Below are 20213 nucleotides of genomic sequence, written 5' to 3'. Positions count from 1 at the left end.
AAAGTGATGGTTAGAAATTATTCAACAGAAAATAATGTTTCAAAAAGAAAAGCAAGAAAAACAATTTTCTGGCAAGTTGTGTCTAATGACAAACCAAGAGCTGAAAAAGAACAAATTTCAAAAACAACATCATCAAAATTTCAAAGCAAAAATAAACAAACATATACAAGTTTTCATAAACCAATAAATTCTGTTGACAAAATTCCATATATTCGCAAATATGACAACAATCGAAAATTTGAGAATTTGCAAAAATTTGCAAATAATCAAAAGTTTCAAAATGTTGTCAAATTCACGAATACTTCATCAAGTTTGAAAAATTCAACTCAAGCCAAAGTGAAATTTTCACCAAAACAACCAAATTTTCCAAATCCTTCAGTCTCAAAACCGACCAAAGTTTCATATACAAAAGGAAAATCTGATGTAAGTACGATCAATCGTTGGTTTGAAGGGAAAGGAAGAAAATATCAAAGTGGGATGTTTTCAGAGCAACAAATCAAGAATGCATTTAATGAGTTCGCAAATAACTCTTCCACTACTAGTTCAACATCTCATAATTCACAAGTTCCGGTTCAAAAATGGAAACCGGTTATCAAAAGTGCGAATGTTGTGAAGGATAAGATTACAATCAATGGAAATCCAAAACTATTGAATGACTATATCTCAATATCTAGATCTGATGATGTTGATATAATGGATTCTGTCACAAACAAAGTGAAAACATGGTTTTTAAACTCCAAGAATTTGTTTCATTCTACTAATGATGGACCCAACAAGTCTTCGGTACCTAAATTCTTTCAATAAATGCAGGTGATGTGTGACGAGCAATATGATACGAAATGGTATATTGATAGTGGTTGCTCTCGTCATATGACTGGAAGAAAGGAAAACTTGCGAGATTATAGAAGCTTGGAAAATGCTAGAGTAGTCAAATTTAGAAATAATCACAAGTGTCAAGTGAAAGGCTATGGGAAAGTCACAAATGGAAAATTCACTGTAAACAGAGTTGCTTATGTTGAAGGACTTAAACATAATTTGATAAGCGTGTCACAACTTGTTGTTGGTACTGGAAATCAAGTTGTATTTAATGAAGAAGGAAGTATCATTTCAAATGCGAAGTCAAATGAAATACTTCTCAAATCCAAAAGATATGGTGATATGTTTACACTGGACATCAAACCAATTGTGGGAAAACCTGCTGTGTGTTTACTATCAAAAGCATCTAATGATCTCAGATGGCTTTGGCATAGAACATTGTCACACTTGAACTTTCGAAATATTAATAAACTTGTCACTGAAGATTTAGTTCGAGGGTTACCAGTACTAAAATTTGACAATGATTCTTTGTGTGCAGCTTGCAAACAAGGAAAACAACATCGAAAAGGTCATCCAATTGTGATAGATTCAAAAATCGTAGAACCATTGGAACTTCTTCACATTGACTTATGTGGACCGTCGACTGTTGTAACAATCAATAAAAAGCGGTATATTTTAGTTGTTGTAGATGATTTCTCTCGATTTACATGGGTGTTTTTTCTTAGGTTGAAATCTGAAGTTGCTCAGACGATGATTGATTTTATCAAAAAGATTGAACTCGGTCTGAAGAAGAATGTACGAAAAATTAAAAGTGATAATGGCTTTGAGTTTAAAAATCAAACTCTTGATATTTTTCTCACAAGCAAAGGCATTTCGCATAATTTTTCATCACCATATACTCCACAACAAAATGGTGTTGTTGAAAGAAGAAATCGATCTCTATGCGAAGAAGCCAGGACAATGTTAACATATGTGAATCTACCTCAATATCTTTGGGTAGAAGCAGTGTCCACTGCATGTTTTACTCAGAATCGATCATTCATTCATCAAAGATTCAATGTTACTCCATATGAAATAATCAATAATCGGAAACCTAATGTAAAATTCTTTCATGCTTTTGGTTGCAGGTGCTTTATCATGAATCTCAAAGATAATTTGTCCAAGTTCCAAGCTAAAGCTGATGAAGGCATATTCTTAGGATATTCACAGAATTCAGTTGCATACAGAGTGCTTAATAAAAGAACAAGAAAAGTTGAAGAAACTTTCAATTTAACATTTGATGATTACTTTCTTAAACAAATGGATAGTAAATTTGAAAATAAATCAATACTTGTGGATTCAAATACTCCAATTGATAATTCTGAAATAAATGATTTTGATTATGACTTAATTTTCGGCATTCCTGACAGGGTAATTGATGCAGAAAATAATGCTCCTGATAATCAAACATTAGAATCCTCAAAACATACTGATGATTCGACAATAACTTGTGAAAGTACGCCTAATATTCGTGTGGAGGAGGAACATACAAATATTCATGAAGATAGTCAGTCAACTTTCGAGGGGGAGAATGACATTATGAATCATCAAGTTGAGGGGGAGAATTCGTAGAATCAACAGGAACATCATTTTGAGGGGGAGCATCAAGATGAAGATCATGTTGAGGGGGAGCATGATGAAATAGAGACAATTAATCTTGATGAAAATGATGAGTTTCATGATCCAAATGATAACTTTTCTGTTACAGGATCTGAAAATGAAGATATGTATGAAGATGCACCATTAGAATTTGATCCTAATTTTCCACCACTTGAGAAATGGACAAGAAATCATCCAAAAGAACAGGTAATTGGCAATCCACAAGAAGGTGTGTTGACTAGAGCTCAAATTCGTGCGAAAAATGAGGTACTGAATGCGAACCAAGAACTATGTATGTTTAATGTCTTTATTTCGAAAATAGAGCCAAAGACAGTAAAAGATGCTGTGGAACACTCAGATTGGGTTGTTGCCATGCAATCTGAACTGGCTGAATTTGAACGAAACAAGGTTTGGAGATTAGTTTCTAAACCTTCTGATGTTTCATTGTCGGATTAAAATGAATTTTTAAACACAAAACCGACAAAGATGGTAATATTATTCGAAATAAAGCTAGACTAGTGGTTAAAGGTTATTCGCAACAAGAAGGGATAGACTATGAAGAAACATTTGCACCTGTTGCAACACTTGAAGCAATTCGCATATTTTTAGCCTATGCAGCTCACAAAGACTTTGATGTTTATCAAATGGATGTTAAATGTGCATTCTTAAATGGAGAACTAGAAGAAACAGTGTATGTTGAACAACCACCAGGATTTATAAACAATGAACATCCTAATCATGTTTATATCCTAGACAAAGCTGTATATGGATTAAAACAAGCACCAAGAGTCTGGTACGCAACACTTACAAATTTCTTGAAACAATCTAAATTTAAACAAGGATCAGTTGACCCCACATTATTTCGCAAGAAAGTTGGGTGTCATCTAATGCTTGTTCAAATTTATGTTGATGATATTATATTTGGCTCAACTGATCCAGCATTGTCAATTGAATTTGAAAATCTAATGAAAAGTCAGTTTGAAATGAGCATGATGGGAAAAATTAATTATTTTCTTGGCTTAAACATAAGACAGAACAGGGATGGAATCTTAATCAATCAAGAAAAATATACGAAGAACTTGCTTGAAAAGTTTGGAATGTCTAATAGCACGAAACTCAGAGTACCAATGGCAGTAGGAACAAGACTAACTCCTTCGTTAGATGCTCCTGCTGTTGATTTAACACTTTATCGAAGCATGATAGGGTCTTTATTGTACTTAACTGCAAGTAGACCCGATATTATGTTTTCGGTTTGCAATTGTGCTAGATATCAAGCTAATCCCAGAGAACCTCATTTGACTGCAGTGAAAAATATTTTTCGCTATCTTAAGGGAACAGTTTCTTTAGGACTTTGGTATCCTACGAAAACGGGGTTTTCATTCAAGCTTTTTTAGATTCTGATCTAGGAGGATGTACTTTGGATAGGAAAAGTACGAGTGGTGGATGTCAACTATTGGATGGGAAGTTGGTGAGTTGGCAATCAAAGAAACAAACTTGTGTGGCTATATCAATTGCTGATGCAGAATACATTGCTGCTGCTGCTTGCACTTCGCAAATTATTTGGATTCAGAGTCGACTTCGTGACTATGCAATAAACATGAAAAAGATTCCTTTGTATTGTGATTCGCAAAGTGCACTTCGCATTTGTCATAATCCAGTACAACATTCAAAGACAAAACACATTGTTCGTCGATATCATTTTATCAAAGATCATGTGGAAGATGGGAATATTGAAATTCATTTTGTTAAAACAACTGAACAACTTGCTGATATTTTTACAAAACCTCTTGATGAAAAATCATTTGTTAGAATTTTAGCAGGTTTGCGGATGATTAATGCGAATTCAATTTCAACAACACATGCCTAAAAGTCTTGTTCAGCAGTTAAGAGTCAAATTTGTTCAGATGTTACTGTTCATTCAGAGGCTTCGCATGGCTTCGCATCCACATCTTTTTGCATCTGAGATCATAACAACTAAGGTAAGGTTTACGACTAATTTTTTTTTTTTTTTTAACTTTTGAAAAATCAAAAATCCAAAAAGATTTTATTTTGTTATGTTTTTAATTTTGAAAAATTAAAAATCCAAAAAGATTTTATTTTGTTATGTTTTTAATTTTGAAAAATTAAAAATCCAAAAAGATTTTATTTTTTTTGTTCTTTAATTTTGAAAAATTCAAAAATCACAAAAATATTTTTGTTTTCTTTGTTCTTTAAACTTTGTGTGCTGAGAATTTAATACAGGGCTACAATGCGAAGAGGTCATACTTATTTGTTTCTATGGGAAGGTATTAAATTTCTTTTAAAAACTAGTTAGGATGTCCCTAGAAGCTTGTTGTTGTATGTAGACCAAAAGCCTCAACACGACTCTATGTGTGAAAAGAAAGCCTTAATGAAATTATCACATGAAAATTTCTTCCCAAAAAGGCTTATATTTGCATAAGTCAAAAAGAGCTACCTTACTCTTCTCAAATGAGTTAAGAGTTTTCTGTTTTGTCCATTATAACAGAGGTACATTTCGATTCTTATTCAATCTTTTTATACCAAACAATTCTTTTAATCCAAAATTTTTTTGAAAAGATTTGTCCTTGAGGTCTTTGATCAAACCAATCAAAACTTAGACAAATCACAAGTCTGTGTTTATGATCTAACATCATGAGTCCGTGATGGTGGTGAAACCCAAATATCATAAACCTTAACGAATTGACGGGGAACTATGTTCTAGAAATTACGAAACATTTGTTTCAGTACCTTTTATACTCAAAATCATATTCATTTTTTTTAGTGATCTTAATCAAACATTCGAAACCCACGATGTTTGTTCCCAACAAGATCCAGCATAATTTTTTTTTTTATGAATATGATTTATGTGTGAGTATATTTCGCAAATTCTAGTCATGATAAATATTTTCACAAGCCAACTTGTCACTGACTACACTTGTCAAACAAGTAATTTCATTTAGAATTTCTCACCTTATGTTAAGGCTGATATGTAATGAAATTTCAAACCAATCCAAAATGTCTTTTAAAAGAAGCCCTTCGATACTTCTCTACAAGTATTCGATTGTAATTCACGGGAAACTACACAAGCTTTGATTCTCTTTCTTGATGATTAACGAAGCAACCTTTGCCTGGGGTTTTACTGCATTCATATCAAATTAAATTTTTGACATCACAACATTCCAAATTTTTTTGTTGTTTCTCATCTTATTCTGTTGACACAATGCACACATGAAATCCTTGAGGTTCTGAGTAAAACCAACTCAGACTGATGATTTCGCAAATCTGGCATATGACTTCACTTTATTATCCCAAAAGTGAAAGAGCCTTGACTCCATGCGAAGGGTTTTAACGGTTCAGATTCTATAATGGGAAACTTGACAGGCTGTATACTCAAGATGGTTGGTATTCTATCCGGTTTTCAAGGAGATGTGACAGTTACTTTTTGAAGCAGGGTTATCTTTTGCAGTCATGATCCGATTTTCAAGGTGCCACATCGGATAACATTAAATGTATCCCGCTTTAATTTCAAATCAATTTGAGTAACCTATAAAAGGGGGATCAACAACACTATATACGGTTACGCAAACAGAACTCTCACAAACCTTCAAAGTTTCAACCTTGATAAAAACTTCATCTTTTTCAAACCCTAAAAATGGCAGCCACTCAATCCAACACTGATGAAGTTCTTTCTCAATCCCTGATGAAAATCCAAAGCACAAACTATCAAGTTGATCCAAATGTATCTTCTTATCCTGAAGGTTTGAAGATGCTCATCGTTGCTCTGAAACGATCACCTCTGTCAACTGCCATGTTTAGTTCCTTCTCTATTCTGATGACATGGCTAACCTTGGCAGCTTCAACGGCATCATACAATCATTCATCGGATGTGATCACATTCAACTTTATCAAGAACAAACGGGTCAAACTTTCCAAGAAAATGTTTGTTGAATTCTTGCAGATTCCAAACAAACCTCCATTTGTCAAACCTGTTAACTCTCAAATTATCCACATGTTCAACGAGATGGGACATCAACCAGAGCTTGAGAAGATTAGTGACTTTCGAAAGTCTGGGTTGCCGTGCATATGGAATTTCTTATTTGGAATTTTTCTTAGATGCCTAACCGGAAGGTCAGTTGGACTGGATAGAGGACGAAAGGAAGTATATGCCATGGTTATGGGCCTATACTATGATGTAAATGTTGATTATGCAACTCAATTATGGAAGGAATTTGTTAAGAGTCTTGAAAACACAAATTCGGCAAAGGGGATTTCGTGTGCAAGATATTGGAGCTTGATTCTGGAGAAGGTCTATGAAAAAGAAGCAATTCCAGTCATGGAGGATGTTGAAGTTGCAGAATTTTCTTTGTATCAGTTTCCAAAGATAGTAGAAGATGATGAAGCAATCTTTACTCATGTGGCTCGTATTCCAGATGCGATGCTTCGCAAGGTATCTCAAACTCACAAAGTCTTGGTGAGATATTTGCGAACAATTGATCAATCAAGGCAGACTGGAGTATTACTGGATGTTGCTACTCCGTCAAAGAAGAAGAAGCTTATAAAGAAGGATGCAAAAGGTTCATCTCCACAACAAGTTGAAGATGAAGATATTCAGATTGAAGAAACTTTATCTAAGTCGAAGAAAGAAATCATACCTTCTAAGTCTGGGGTATTGAAGAAAATTCGCAAGGCTGAGGTGAGTAGTAAAGGTGTTACTATTCACAGTATTCCAACTCCGGTTTCTCCAGGAAAGAAGAGGCAAAGAGCTGAAGATGTTGCCAAGAACATGCAACGTACTCTCATCAAAAAGAGAAAGATAGTGATTCGCAATGAATCATCTGATGAAGAAATCGTACCAGAAACTCCACCAGTGACATCTACGGTAAATGTTTCATTACCTATTATCCATACTTCGCAAATTTCTACCACTTTACCACTTTCCAAACCACTCGAAATAGTCACTACCATATCAGTTTCTGAGGAGGTACCTATTTCTGATACGGTTGTCAACGTATCTGATACAGGGGCACCTATCCTGAGTGTTGCAACCACAATCCCAATCTCCTTACCCAATTCATTACCAATTGTTTCACTTCCAATTACAACTTTTTCCACCACCTCATCAATTTTTGATCATGCTCTTCAAAACCCATTCACAACACTTTTTCCATCTCAATCACCCGAAAATCCTCAACCTTCGCAACCTTTATCTGATAATGAAGCTGAAGGAGGTGCCTTTGGAGGGATAATTGAAGACATTCATTTTGATTCAGAGGAGGAGGATATTCTTGATCATATGTTTATGACAGGAAAACAATTCAAAATCCTGAATCAGAAATTGAATGCTATTATTCAGTCGCAAGCTGATTTTGGCAGGATGTCGTCTATTTCTGCTATGGAGGTTGATGTAATGATCAAAGGTGCTGAGAAGCGTCTTATGGAGAAGGTTGATCAATCCGACAACAATAATGAGCTTCGCATTCAAGCACAAGGGAGCAATTTTTCTTCAGCAGTCAAGGATTTGAAAGCTGTTGCAACAGAACATCATGTTCTTTTTGTACAAGATGTGAAGAAAGTTTGCGAAGATGTCAACTATAAGCTTCAAGAGTTGAAATTTGAACTTGCGAAGGAGCTTCAGGATATTCATGCTCAAAACGCTGAAGTTCACAAACAGATTGCGGAGGTTTCTTCAAGAGTACAAAAGTTTGTTGATGTTCCTGTTCGTGAAGCCCATAATGAAGAAACAAAGGAGAAGCTTGATCAGTTAACCAAGATGGTGTCTGAGCTTAAAGTGGTGGTTTCACAATCTTCAACTTCACAAGTTCTTACTCCTGAGTTCTTGTCTCTAAAGATTAATACTTTAGAACAAGCAATTCAGAAAGCTCTTGCTCCACTCGCCAATTTTACTTCTTTACTACCAAGGAGTGCCCCACATGCTTTCACAGGGGTGCAAGGGGGAGAGAAAAGCTTAAGTAAAGAAGAGGATGCGAAGACTGTTGGAAAGGTTATATCTATTCAGCTTATAACTACTCTTCCCATACTTACGAAGCCAATTTCCTCAACCACAGTAACAACAAAAACGATTGCCAAAGGAATTGTTATTGGAGAAAAAGAAGGAGGTTCAAGTTCAAAACCTCAAACAGATATGGTGGGAAAAGGAAAAGGGATTTTATATGAAAAATCAAAGGAGGAGAAGAAAGCTGAGGCTGAAGCTGAGTTGGAAAGAATGAGGCAAGTACAGAGCATTATGAGGCAGAGGGCAAGTGATCCTCCCACGGTGAACAAAGGAGATCCTGCGAAACTTTACTCTTAAGAAACTATAGAGTCAAAAGTTGTCGGAAGGGAAATGTACGAATTTGAGAAGAAGCCAAAGAGAAGTTACGACATTGCGAATTCAGACAATTATCAGCTGGATTTTCCAATCAATGAAATGCTATTCATTACGGCTCAGTACAAGATTAGTGAGAAGTTTGATAATCCTGATGATTATATACACATGAAAATCCGATTTCATGCTGTCTTGGGGAAGAATCTAGATGAAGTTTGGTCTTTAATGAAGATCAAAAAGGTGCTGACAATCAAGAAAGATGTATTGTTTGAAGACATGCTTCAAAATTTTCGTTATTTTGTTATCTGAGCTGACAACAAACAGTATGATTTCACGGTAGCTGATTTTCCTCTGATGAACTGCAATGATTTAATTCAAGTGGCTCTGATTTTGAAGCATATGTAAGAAAATAATCTCAAAGGCTCTGAGACTGAAGTGTTCAAGATAGGCTTCGCACATGTGAAGACATTCATCGACAACTACTTCGATCGTTTGGCCCTTACAGATGAAGAGCTGGCTCATGTGTTGGGAAGAGAAGTAAATGTTCCTTGGGAAGAAACTTTATCTCAATCAACATTATCGAAATATGTTGTTGGAGAAATATGTCTGAAACCATTCGGCATGGTGTTTTCTGGAAGAGATACAAAAAGGGAAACCTAAGAAGTTCTTGTTTAAAGTCTCAGAGATTGAAAGATATAATTCTTCGCAATATACGCACTTTATTGTTCGTATGAATAATTGCAAGAAGAACAATGAAGGAGACAAGAAAGATCTCAAGAAGGTGATCTCCTGGTATAGAGAAGTGCGAAGGACAATTCACTCAGCTATTCAAAAGCTTATGGGATGAATAGCTTCGACTGTTTACAAAGGGGGAGAACGTAGATGTAAAATTGTAAAAGTCGAATATAGTGTCTTGTATAGTTTCGCATTTTATGTTATTTTACTAAGTCATGTTTGTGCGAAGTGTAATGTTTAGACTTAGTATATTTTTTGTACAGTCATGTTCCCTATAAATAGGGACTGAGGATAGAAGTAGAGGATAACTTTCGGAAACGCAAATATCCTTTCTGCTTATTATGTAATCAGTCTTCATCAATATAAGATCTGATTAATATTTACTCTTCGTGTTCTTAATATTCAATTACTAAAATCTCACTTTGCTTTCTAAAATCTCGATAACAATTCTCATCATTAAAGCGACATCTAAGCCATTATGTTCCCGAAAATGGTCAATATTGAACAAATTGAAAAATATGATGTTCAGTTTGGAAAAAAATGGAGTACCAAAATTGGAAGAAAAAAAATTAATGTCAAAATTGAAAAAGAAAATTAGCGTAAAAAAGCATAGTGTATTTTGTGGAAGAAAGTTCAATTATAACACATTAGCATGCCATGTCAGAATGATAAATCATCAAAAATTTACATGTCATTATACCACGTCAGCAGACAAGCTGGTTTGACCGGTCAAGCGGTTAGAATTGTAAAAGACTGAAAAATACAATGTCAAATTTGAGACAAAAATACATAAAATGTTAAATTGGAATTTTGGTGCAAACTTAGTGATTTTTGTGCGATTTACCCTAAATCTAACGTGCTAATGTAAAAAGAAAATTAAAAAAAAAAATACTAAACTAAGATCAAATGAATGCTAAAATAAATACAAACATTAAGCTATCATTATAACTTATATAAAAAAGCAAATAGCTTCCTTGTTTTTCATTCAAATGCATAAGGTATCCCACCTTGTTTGTGATATGAAGCACATGCCTAGCTTATGCTTCTATATAAGGTTTTACATATTCTTTAAGAGTTTCTAAATCCCTAAATCCCAACCTAACATTTGATAAAATGGTGATTTTGTTGCTTTAAAGATTATACTTATAGGTTTCAAATCGATCAACCCGAAATCAAACCTCGGAAAACCAAGAAACCGAACCCCTTGGTTTTGGGTTGGGTGTGAGTTTAAATTTTTGAAATTAAAGTTTTTCGGTTTGATGTCATTAGTGTTGTAAATTCCTACGGCTGCCCCTGTCTATGTAATCATTAAATTTTATAAAAATGATATGAAATCTCAGTTTATTCTACCCTATGTGAGTGGATAACGGAATATAATATATTGTCTTCTAGTTTTAGAAGTTTCAGCTATGGATTTGGTCAACAATGGCATACTTACCTAAATAATAAATGACATTCTTACCTAAATAATAAAAATAAAATAGTAAGAATGGTCCATGTGTTGTGTTATAAGTTGCAAGTGTGTCCAATAATGTTTGGACTCGCGGCATTGGACTTGCGGCAGTGATCCAAAAGTTTGATTTTGTTGCAAGTTTGGTCAAAATTTTCAAAACTCTTTAAGAAGACATATTTATCCTTTCTATTTCTTTTTTTCAAATTTTTCATTAAAGAAATCAAAAAAGGAAAAGAAAAAAGAAAATACCAATGTCACCCATATTTCTCTCTCTCTCTCTCCTCTCCTCTCTCTCTCTCTCCCTCTCTCTCTCTCATCATTAACCAATCATAACCCTAAAATTTCTTCCAGAATCCTTTAAGCCTCCATGGAAATATACTGGAGAACCATCAAAAACACTTCTTAATCCTCCTACTGGATGTGTTCATGATTGTTAGATCCCTCAAGAGAAAAATATCCCAACGATAGGTACATCGAGAAAAACTCATCTATCAAAGCCAAGAACCATACCTTTAACAAATTCGAAAAACACACCATAGTTTATGCTTGGTTTTGTTCTTCACGGTATCATACCCAGTGTTGAAACACACCTACCTTGAAACCCATCTCTAGATACAAAGCTTTGAAAATGTTGCAATTCGTAGTCACCATCATTGATTTATCTCACGCTGGATATAAAGAGTTCACATATTTGACTGTGGTAGAAAAGGACGAGAGTTCGTTCAGATTCTAACTAGGTTATGGCAGTGGAGCTTTGGATGAACTTAGGGATCAATCAGAAGGTTGAAGTAGAAGCGAATGATACCTATCCCATTGTTACATAAACTAAAACCCAATACGAAATCTTTCCTCTGCCATTATTGTTTATTCGAAGTCTGATACGAAGTCAATTTCTAAGAATGACCATCGAGTTTGGGTTTGGAACTGAAGCTTGGATTTGGGTTTGTTTAACATTCAAAATCGAACCTTTTACAACTAAATGGAATTGATTGCCTCTCATCCTCCTTTCTTCTAGTTCAGAATATAAATATGGTGCGATTATGTGTTCATGTGTTTGAAGAAGAAACCTAAATTTATTTATTCCAAAAATCTAGCCATGTTTTTATATTTCTACCTCTCCTTCTTCATTCTGAAACCTGTAACTCACCCCCCCCCCCAAACATTTAGGATTCTCTATGTGTGATTTCACGATCTCCACCGCCTCTTTGGTTGATAATAGCTCTAAATCTTATGATCATCTTCAAGGTGTAGCCAATAATTTCACTTGTTCCCCATTACAGACCTAACCCATTGTACAACTATCATTAGGGTTTCTCTTTCTTTTTTCTCAGTTAAAGTTTTGGTGGATGGTGATCGGTGAGGTTAAACGATGTGTATTGTTTGAGTTGTAGATGAAATAAAAAGAGACAAGGAAAAAGAGAATGCGGGTGTTTGGGGATGATGTTCTTTGTAGTTTGAGAGAGAGAGAGAGAGAGAGAGAGAGAGAGAGAGAGATATGTATTTTATTTTTGTTTTACTTTTATTTTTTGTAATAAAAGAAAATTAAAAAAATAAAATAATAAGGGGCAAATCCATCATTATAAAAAAGTTTAAAACAATTTCAACCAAAGTGGCAAGAAAATCAAATTTTTGGACCACTGACGCGAGTCAAAACTTTTTTTTGACCAATATTACGAGTTATGACATAACACATGGATCATTACTGGAATTTTGTCAAGAATAAATGCAATAGGTGCTACGAATATTAAAAGAAGCATGCAACTTGGGTTGGAAACTTCAAATGGCTAAAAATAATATTTTTAGTGAAATGAAAAGTTATTCTAAAGATTTGAATTTTTATTTATACACTCTATCCTATTACATTTCATATAATTTTCCTGTAGCTTCTCTCTCTTATTTCTCCGATACAAAAAGTGTTTAAATCTACTACGTATTATTGGCCATGTCCTTTTCGGGGGTTTCATTGTTGCCCGGATGGTCAGTAGGGTCTAATGGGATTTCTCGTTTGATATCTAATATTAAGAGGTTACACCTTACTTTTGATGAACGTAAAAATGTGTTGTGGGAGGCTATTTATGGGGACCATGGATTGTATATGGATGTAGAAGACACATTAAAGGTATTTGTTCAATGGATATGCGCTAATTATATGAGTATTCATGCATTGAGTCGTTTTTGCCACTACCCTATTGGTCTTGTACAATTTGCTGGTGGAGTCGATGATATGATTGGACACATTATTGGCATTTCAAAGCCAGCTTCCATAGGGTGTGAAACCGTAGTACTTGAAGTGATGGTTTTAGATGCTGAGCTAATTGATTGTGTTTTCAAGGCACTTATCATGACCGTTAAAAGTTTCCCTCATAGGTTTCGCATAGCTTTCTCTCAAGCATTACAAACAGCTCTTACCAAGGTGGTCGCTCACCCCGAGTCCGTTAAATCGTGGGTTAGGTCTGCTTCTTCCTCGATGTACTTTGCAGGAGTTCAGGCCTAAGAGTAGACAAGAAAGTAGGTTTGGGAATAGGAAATCATTTCAAAATTGTTGCATATTGAATTCTTTAGCTATATTGGGGAAAGAGGACTTAATTGTCATATTAGTTGAAAATATGTTCTACAGTGCGAATCTTGGCTCATCGGGCCAAGGAGCAGATCACTTTCTGGAGGGCAAAGAAAAGGGCAACACCAATGTTAGACAATGTCGCTGTAAGGTTGTTGATAGGCATTTTACAGAAGCGGTGAAAGTGTTGTGCTCCTCAGGTGTTGCTTCACATGAGATTGACACTACCAATGCTTTAAAGGCTAAGCATCAATACAAGCCACCCCATCCATGTTGAGCAACATTTATTGTGATCCTCCCCTTATAGTAGATATTGACAATGTACTTGGTTGTATTAAATCATTTTCTAAAGGCACTTTGTGTAGGAGAGACGGATTGAGAGCTTAATACATTTTGGATGATCTCTATGGGGAGGGGTCTGCTATAGCCATTGATCTCTTACACGCAATCACCGTAGTGGTTAATCTATGGCTAGGAGGAAGATGTCTGTCATGTCTAGCAGAATCTGTAGCGTCTGCACCTCTTACTCTACTCCTAAAACCTGGCAATAGAATCCTTCCTATTGTTGTGGGCACTATATGGAGGCGTTTGGTTTCAAAGGTTGCTATGAAAGGATTTGGTAAAGAAATGACATAATACCTTAATGAATTTCATTTTTGAGTAGGTGTGTCAAGTGGCGCTAAAGCTATAATTCTTAGTATCAATAAGGTGTTGAGTACACGTCATGATGATGGATCTCTTGCAATGCTTACTGTGGATTTCTTGAATGACTTCAATTTAGTGGATAGATATGCCTTACTTCATGAGGTCAAGATGAGGTACCCTTATATTTCCTTGTGGGTCGAATTCTTATATGTGTTGGGTTTTGTAAACTACAACATCCTATGTTGCACATACAACCCTAAAAGCATTGAATCTATGTTTTCTCTAATTATACATGCAATGTTTTTTCCAAAGCTTTAAGGCTATAACTAACATACAATTGACATGAACAACATAAAAGTGAATTATAGAATTACCTCTTTGTTGTAGCTTGTAGTTTTGGCCTTTAAGAACTTAGCACCCCAAGTGTGACGCCTCAAACGGTTCACAACACACCCTTGAACAATTGGATGACTTGAGAGAGATTACTAGGCACAAAAATCGGTTCTGAACTCTAAGAACATTTGTTGTAACCAATTTTAGCCATGGGGTTATGTATATATATGTAGGAATCCAAGAGTCATGGATAAACCCTAATCCATACACTTTGGGCTATGATCCATATTTCATGTGGGCTAACTCTTCATGGAAACTTACATAAACTTAGCACATCATGGATCAATAACCCAAACCATATATCATTGATTTACATAATCAGTCACCGTTAATTTAATTAGTCTCTTTTGATCACTAAATTAATTCCAATTTAATTCTTGATCAATACTAATTAAATAATATGATTTAATATTAATATATTAGAGCTTATAATATATTAATAAATCATGAATAACCTTTTACTCAAATATCCATCCACAAATTGTCTTGGTGATATGCAACCCGAAAAGGACCATGCTACTCTCGGTTCAAGTACATACCAATTATAGTTATGGGCTTAGACACCGAATCCAACAGTCTTCCACTTGGATAAGTCTAATAACTATTATTGCAAGTACAACTCCAAAATCGCGACTAGTAATCGTAGCTCTTAAAAGCCGTTGTCGAGCTCTGACCTAGTCAATGACGCATCTATTAGATAAGGGATCATATATTCCTTCATTCTACAAGATGTCATATGGACTGAGATATGGATTATAATCATTTTCTCTGTCCATCTATTGTTTCCAGATTTTCGATTTATGACGACCGACTAATTGAACAAATCAAATCAATACAGGCTTGGCCATGTGCTTAGGGTGTCATCACTAAATCGTCGTGGGGCCCACAGATATCGATTTTATCCCTCTAAGGGTAAAAGGAACAGATAAACTTCTACTCATATGCTTGCTTATACTTACTCATCAAATCACACACAACAATATATTTTTTAACACCAAGTTACTGGTACGTTTATATATGTCAATGTGCAACCGACTTGTAAATTACAACTCACATTTCTTGGTTTCAAGAATATAAGATATCATCGTCTCGCAATCACTTATGATAAAATCCATGAAGTGATTCAAATGAGCGTGGGTTGATTCCAATACTCAAATCTTATTACAAGAGTACTCATGAATACTGTAGCAAACTTGTGTTATGTCTAAACGCCTGTAGACAATCTACAAACCCATTTATAACAGTCTAGCTTCAATACCTACTTCCAAAGTTGGATCGGCTGTGGATAGTTTGAATAACCTAGTTATTCGGGAAGTCAAAACATGCAAAGTGAAGCACAAGAATAATACTAATCCTACATTGACCCAAAAATTTTTAGTGTAAAAAACACATTTTATTTAATCACCATATTGATTACTCATTATTCGTTGTATAATGTTTCAAATAATAAACTTAATACTTCAATTAAAACAATAGTTGTCCCATGGTCCAAGCATGCACACTATGTTTATCTATGGTCCTTACTTCGTGAAACATATCAATTGACAACATTTCAATGATGCTCATTTCACAATTCTAAATCTTTACCGTAAATGTAAGAATACCAAATTCTTTCAATTTACTGTAATCTGTTAGATTCTAAACTTATATGCAGTGTTCCCCTCGTAATGACTATGCACAAAAGTCACAGAGACTTGGCAACAAACATTACAAAGTATTCCAATGGAGAGCAATTCCATGGAAACGAAGTCTCACATTCAAAGTACACTCCTTTGAACATCCTTCTTGCATTAAGCTTTCTAATTTTACATAGATTTAATGAATAACTTCCACCTATGGAAACATTTCCATATTCCCATTTTGACTACCACTTCTAAACAAGAATTGCCTTTTTTCAGAATATGTCAATATGGTCCTTCCAAAACTTTACACTATACTTCTAATTGTCCATGAGCAACCAATCTTTGGTAAACCTCAGATTGTCCTCGACAATTGCTTAACCATTTTAGTCATATCTAGTTCTGGTCCTTTTTCCCTCTTAATGCCCTTGACATTTGGAAAATTAGAACACATTAATATTATAGCATATGTAATCAACCCTATACCCGAAGCATATGGGATACGATACATAATGTTTCACACAAAGACATGTTACTTTACCAATCTCCTGCTATAATATTTCCGCATACAGAATTTCCCTATGTTGAATCATAAGCATTCATATATGTTCTTGACTAAATTTGATAATAATAAAAAAACTCAATCTGAGCTTTTATAATTGAAATGAAGTATGAATTCCTCTCCCTTAATTATAGCAAAAACAACTTTTCAAATCCTGCAACTTTACGAATTGAAACTTTCATTTTCCATAATTAACATTGCTAACTCACAACACTTAAGGTAATAATTGTGCTCCCACTAGCATAATATTTACATTCTTATTAGCATAACACTTATGCTCCCACCAGCTTTGACATGTACCCAGAAATCAGCTGGACTTCTAGAAATCAATACTTGTTGACTTTCTTACCAAAGTTCAGATTAATGATACGAGATGCTTCGATACAACTGTATCTAGGCTTCTTAAACTCATACACATTTCCTTAGATAGCTCACATGTGTGTCTAAACAATTTTAGAACTTGCAAAAATAAGTCTCAAATGTTTAGACCTTTTGTCATTTCTCATAATTCGAACTATGAAGAGGGATGTCGTAATCATAATCAAATTTGGGAATCCAAATATCACAATTTCTATCTCCTTAAAATCTACTTAGTGACAACGTTTCCTCACAATCATTTTCATGAATTGGAGAGAAACCTTATGACAGTTAGATTTTATGGTGTATGTGTTCCTATCCATGTGAATTTGTCAAAACCATGACCATAAGACGGTAAGTGACAAATCCAAACTCATACGGACTGACTTGTTCAATCTTAATTTCTTGCCACCCGGCAGCACGAGGGTCTACTATTGCTTCCAGGTTGTTAGGCAACCATTTGAGAATTCTCAGAACTCACATGCATAGTCAACTTTAACTGGGATGGGCACAAAAACAAGAATATTTCAAAACGATAGGTTACAGACCTTAAGTCGTGTCTAATGATTAATAATCGGTTTATTCTTGATTAGTTCTTGAAACTTTTCATGATCTTTAAGTCTCCCACCGACCTCTTGACATATTAGTTTGTCACACCCTGAAACAGACGGCGGAAACCTCCGGGGGTTAGGTGACTTCATTCTTGTAGTATCATCACATTGTATATAATTGAAACAAAACATCATCATCATCACACATACAATATTACAACTGTCATTGTTTACATCAAGTATTGTATTTCAAATTACATGCCAAAATATCCAAAGTATGGTGATAACAAAACACAACAAAATTCCAGGTATTCTTGCGACCAACCTGCTCAACGATTTCCGGAGAATACAAGTTAATTTGCAAAAGTCAACACATATAATATTGGTGAGTTCATAAACATGTTTGAGTAAAATGTTTTGTATTACTTTGTAAACACCAGAAAATCTAATATTTTCTAAATAGCGGTTTGACATATTTGTGTCTGATCTTGTATTAATGCATGTGTGTTAATATTTGAAAATGTATGAAGTGAATGATCCCAGACAATCCGATATTATCTGTTTATAAAACGTTGTGGTCTTAACACCTTAAAACTGAGTACCAGTGCATGTATGTTACCGTGTTACAAAACTATAAATGTATTCTGTAAATTTTATAATGGAGTTAATTTCTCTAAGTGAGTCATTATCATCATACTTGATAATGACTGATCCACCTGTCATGATGTTTTTCAGATGCCGACTTGTTTAAAGTAAGGTTTGTCACCCTAGACTGGCCTAGTTTAATTGTAGGAAACAGCTCAGGTGTGGGGTTTCACCCCCGTATATATCTATACACAAACTCCCGCTCTCCCTCTAGGAGACTCTGGTTATAACTACATGCAACGGTTGTACACTCGATGGGTATCAAACGAAGTGTCGCATCAGATCCTTGACTGAGTTTACATGAATATTGAATTGTACAGTGTATATTGTTTCTGTGTATTTTTTAAGTTTACGAAGCCAAATGAGTATGTATGTGAATGTGTGAGGCCTAACAAGCATGTAAAAGGACAACTAAGGCCCACTAAGCATGTAATGTATATTCCAGGCCCAATAAGCATGCAAAAGGACAACTAAGGCCCACTAAGCATGTAATGTATATTCCAGGCCCAATAAGCATGCAAAAGGACAACTAAGTCCCACTAAGCATGTAATGTATATTACAGGCCCAAAAAGCATGCAAAAGGACAACTAAGGCCCACTAAGCATGTAATGGATATTCTAGGCCCAATAAGCACGTAAAAGGACAACTAAGGCCCACTAAGCATGTAATGTATATTCTAGGCCCAATAAAAATGCAAAAGAACAACTAAGGCCTACTAAGCATGTAATGTATATTCCAGGCCCAATAAGAATGCAAAAGGACAACTAAGGCACACTAAGCATGTAATGTATATTCCAAGTCCAATAAGCACGCAAAAGGACAACTCCGACCCACTAAGCATGTAATGTATATTCCAGGCCCAATAAGCATGCAAAAGGACAACTACGGCCCACTAAGCATGTAATGTATATTCTAGGGCCAATAAGCATGCAAAAGGACAGCTAAGGCTCACTAAGCGTGTAAGGTATATTCTAGGCCCAATAAGCATGTAAAAGGACAACTAAGGCCCACTAGGCATATAATGTATATTCCAGGCCCAATAAAAGTGAGTTTAACGTATTTGACTCGTTTGTTATTGTAATGCTCGTTCTTGTTCAATCATTTTCTAAAATGACATAAAAAGGGCCACTTTTTGTAATACTGGCATCTTTGGTCCATTGGACTAAAAATTTACAACTTAGGCGTAATTTTGGTAAAAATGACATTTTAGGTCCCTTAGGTCCAAAAGATTACATTTAAGGGATTGGTTTAAATAAAATAGCATTTTTACCCACTTTTGTTAAAAATGTCATTTTTGGCTCGATTTTGTGAAAATTCACATTTTCGGCCCATTTAACCGAAAATTTACATTTTTGATCCAAATTTGTTTGAAATAACAATTAAGACAAGTGTCAAATTTTTACAAATAAGCCGATAAAAACCATGAAAGCCCATTTTGAGACCCATTTTGTGAAAATTTACACTTTTGGCCCCTTTTGAACCACGAAAATCATATAAAGACCTATTTTTATTTAGAAATGACTCTTTTGGTCCCTTCAAACCCGTGAGTTAACATAAGACCCTCGTGTTTTGTTTATTTTGTCAAGAACTACCCCTTTTTGGTTTTGTTTTGTTTTCTAGAGTACCTTAACATGTTTACTCCTTTCACTTTGTTGTAAGTTGTAAAATATGTTTTAGTTTACAAACATCACGAATTTTTGGTAGAGTTTTCGAGATTTATGAAGTTTCACCACATAATATCAACATACAACATAGAAACACACATATTCATGCATAGACACATAGATCTAACACATTGCAACTTGTATCCTCCCCAAAACAATATAAAACCGAAAACAGGGGGTATGAACTCACTTTGGGGTTTGGGTCGGTTTTGATGAATAGATATGAGAGAGATTTCGGCCCTAGAAAGCTCC

Source organism: Lactuca sativa, chromosome 5 (assembly GCF_002870075.4).
Source record: "Lactuca sativa cultivar Salinas chromosome 5, Lsat_Salinas_v11, whole genome shotgun sequence".
Taxonomy (NCBI): domain Eukaryota; kingdom Viridiplantae; phylum Streptophyta; class Magnoliopsida; order Asterales; family Asteraceae; genus Lactuca; species Lactuca sativa.
The sequence above is the reverse complement of the archived record's forward strand: the minus strand, read 5'-3'. Positions refer to the sequence as shown.